The sequence below is a fragment of the Bidens hawaiensis genome, unplaced genomic scaffold (genome assembly GCF_021521415.1).
Source record: "Bidens hawaiensis isolate Kalapana, Puna unplaced genomic scaffold, B.hawaiensis_p1.1 tig00009621_1, whole genome shotgun sequence".
Classification (NCBI taxonomy): Eukaryota; Viridiplantae; Streptophyta; class Magnoliopsida; order Asterales; family Asteraceae; genus Bidens; species Bidens hawaiensis.
Genome location: NW_027491721.1, coordinates 568066 through 572379, shown reverse-complemented (window position 1 = coordinate 572379; position 4314 = coordinate 568066).

The following is a 4314-nucleotide window of genomic DNA, read 5'->3' as shown; positions in this document are numbered from 1 at the left end:
TTAAGTTTATGATTTGTATTTTTTTAATTAATGTAATCGTTTCCACTTTTTTAATTTATGTATTTTTATTTATTTTATTAAATATTATAATTTCAAATATATATTTTAAATATAAAAATAATTATAAATAAAAAAGAAAAGACAAAAAATGGAGAATGACGAAGAATGATGTTAAGGGTGTATACCCCTAGGTTAAAGGGTGTTAAAGGATGATGCTGAATGATGGGAGGAAAGCTGACATGAGGCAGATGTGACGAATGAGGAGAATGATGTTAAGGGTGTATACTAAGTAGCACGGGAACGGGTACCGGACCAGGATACGGGGACGTTACGGGTATGAGAAACGACAACAATAAAAAATCCAAGATACGTGTATGACAAAAATATATATATAAAAAATACAAATATATTAAACATATTGCAAAATAGATATATATTGTTTAATAATTGAATACGTTACTTTAAAATTTAGAGTTACAAATGAAATACACAAACCTAGAGAGAATAGATTGGAGAAAAAAGAAAAAACACGTTTATGTAAAAGTTTAATAGTTTTAGAGACTAGATGTAAAAAAGTGAAAGATAAAGAGATTAAATGTTAAAAAAAACTAAACTTGTTTAAACCTAAAAACCTACAGCCGCTATTTCACAAATTACACAACCTTTCTATCTTTTTCTTCCTTCATCTTCCTATGAAATCCGGCAGAAAAAGCTGCTCTGCCGCTGGAATTCGCTACAGGGTCGCCGGAAACGTCTCCAAATGCCTAGAAACGTTTTGGGCCCGTCCCCATTAACCCGATTTGTTTAGGAAACGTTTCCGACACGTTTCGACGGCGTTTCAGGCCCCAGATCGTTCCCTGGACGGGGACTCAACCCTAATTGAATTTCCATGCATCATAAGGTGTATACCCCTTAGCTTAGGACTATCATACAAAAATATGGCCCACTGTTATCTTATTTTTTTAATTAATTTTAGTTTAAAATTCATAACTCTTTCCCAATTAAGATAGAGGGAGTCATTAATTGACGTAATAACTTTTAAACAACAAAAACCCAGAGGTGTCTATATAATTGGTCCGGTTGAATACTCCAAAACGTCCTTCACCTTCGCTTGGGTTGGCTGTTATGACGCTGACTAGCAAACCCCGTGATGGTTGGAGTGAAGTTTTGAAGTTTCTTTATTTTTGTAGTTCTCCTTCAAGAACCTCATTTAATGGTTTATTTGCTTTGTTTTATTAGTAGTTGATTGTGTAGGAGACAAACAAGAATGTTAGAAAACAAAAACAATATTAAAAAAAGTTACATATGCACACATGTTTGTGGTTATATATATATATATATATATATATATATATATATATATATATATATATATTATTAAAAATATATTAGTGGTTTGTGTATGCTCGTGAGAATGTAAATATACAATAGGCATTAGGCTATGCGTAGTGAATACTAGTGATTGGGGGAGAATGGAGGGGAGAAGCGTGTCATGTGATGCGCGTTCAGTAAAAAGATGGATTGTATTTTTAAAGATGTAGTGATGAGGAAGAGATTAAGAGGAGACGCTTCACAATTTTATTGGTTATTTCAGTAAAAAATAATTAAATTTAGACGGATCCCACTAACATGGACGAGAAAATATTTCTCCATCCCACCACTTCTTCGCGGGGAGGGGGGGGGGCTATTTCTAATTTTGTTCTCATTCTCATCCACTACAGAGAGTCTTATGTGAATAGAATTTGGTTGTAATGTGGTTTTTACTTGCGTTTCCTTCTATTTGTAGGTTTAGAGATTAAAATAAATTTTAATTTTAAATATAATTCTATTTCGTTTTAAAACTTGTTGTTTCTCGTTATGTAATTGCCACTCCCCCTTCTAAGGCCTAGGAGCGTGACCAATAAGTTGGTATCGTAATTGTAAATAAATCAGAGTTGCGTTATTTTGCGGAAGACTTATAAAACTTAACGGATCGAAAGTGTAACATTTATATATTCAAAAGACGGGATAACAAAATACCCGTTTAAGTTGTTACAAAAAGTATTACTTGTTTATGTTTTACAAACCACCATATATTAAGTTTACAAAATAAATCCGAGCCATCGGATATCATAGTACTTCGTCATTCCAATCTCTAACTTTGTTCACCTGCAAAATGTAAGAAAATACGTCAGCAACGAATGCTGGTGAACACGCTGACGCAAAATAACTTCTTTTACTTTATTACCCCTCGAGACTACGCCTGCCTCGGCCCAACGTGGCTTAGGAATAATAAAGTCAAATAACATATTATAAACTAGAGCCTCTACTCTAAGTCACCTCAGCAAACACCGCAGCGTTCGACTTGGTTAAATACCCGTAAATATACACATAAGGTCGTACTCCCTGCAGGAGAGCGTCCTACGACCAAGGGTGGTGCGATCATGCCCATACATCACATAGTACCACCTATGTAAGGATCCAGACATACGTATACCACAGCCTGAGGGCTAGGTTTATACCCTTAGTTATAACGGTTTTAGGAACACATAGTTCCTTGTAAACAATTTCATATAACAAGTTTGACTCATTTGAAAACAAGTTTAAAAGTTTGGGGGCGTATTCACCTTATCTCTTTAGGATCGGCTTCACTCACCGTCCAAGGGTCTTTCCTTTTCTTTATCTCGCACCTATAGTATGAGTATAATTATTTGTTAGTCGGATACACGATCCGGTTTAAGACCTTTAGTCTTATATCTCAATCCTCGATTGAACCTTTAGTTCAATTCTTATTTACTTGAAAACCTTTAGTTTAAAAGTAAATTATAAACCTTTATTTTATATTAAAAACGACGTTTCTTCTTCACCAAGAAACGTAATCATTTTCTTTATTATTTAAGAATACTCTTTATTCTTTAAATAATATTTTCATAACAAATAATATTCACATATATACTTACACACATATATATGTATTCAATCAATATTCAATAATCATACTTTCATTCGTTTATTTGTTATGTTTGTATTTCTTTTCTTTTATCGAGGTATCGAGTATAACCTCGACTTAAAGCTTAAGCCTTTGAATATAATATCGAAATTATATTGAATTCATTATTACGCCTAACCTTAGTGGCATATAGAAACTCTAGGGACTCGAGCAGCACTCCGACGCCGCTTTTCTTTTCTCGACACGCAAATCGAGGAACGCCAAATCTTCAACACTCGTAAGCACGAACTTCGAGAACAAACACCATCTTGGTTGTATATGGGTGGAGGGTGGTATAAACTTCGGGGAAACGTTGATCACAAACGAGGGATTTGAGGCACGTTTAACGAGGAAATCGTTTATATGATTTGTCGGGATTTTAGAGAGATACTAGAGAGATGTGAGAGCTGAGTTGGGATGTGTAAAATGAACACCCCATGACTGCTATTTATAGACGAAAAATCGACTCCCATCGCGCTACGCGATAGGTCCCTGGGCAGGCCTATCGCGTTTCGCGATATAGACCTGATGACGTAGAGGGTAGGTCTGCCACGTGGCAGGCGCCGCTCCACGTGGCGGCAATGTTGCCACGTGGTGACACGTGGCAGCACATGGTGCCACCGTGTGCCAGGTGGCACATGTGTCACACATTGTCAGACACCCCATCGCGGTACGCTATGGAGTCTCTTCTGACTCATCGCGTAGCGCAATGGGTCAGTGAAACCAAATTTTCATTTTTAACCCTCAAGTTTGGATTTTGGCATTTTTAGTCCCTAGACTTTTGAAAAGTTGATACTTTAAACTCGAAATTTTCACGTTGTTACAGTAATTGTGTTTTGTTTTCTACTTTTAGGTATTGCTAGCTTCGTTATATTAAAAGCCTTTAAAAAACCTCAAATTATAACCACAATACTGCTTCGCTACGAACTAGCCTATATTCAAAGTTGCTTATCGAATTAATCTAATATGAACAACTAAATACCTTTAGTCAGTGAAGAAACACTAAGTTACCCCGGGCAGATTACGGATAATCTGGGGGTTAAATAGATGTTTCCCACGAGGGGTTAGATCCGGCAAAGATGGTTCTTCTGATAACCTGCAAAACAGACACCGTGAGCTCGCCACTGAGAAGGGGGGGGTACCTCCTTGTGACCACCCTCCGGCGTGAGAATCAGACTAGATTGCTCTTGAATATAAGTGTATATTAAGAGATTGCTAGAGCAGATATCAGGTATAAGATATAAGATACAAGATAAGATGAGATGATCATACCATTTGGGGTATTTATAGCCGAAGGTAGGTTTCCAAGAGGGTATAGCCGGCTGAATAGTATTCCTGTTCTACCA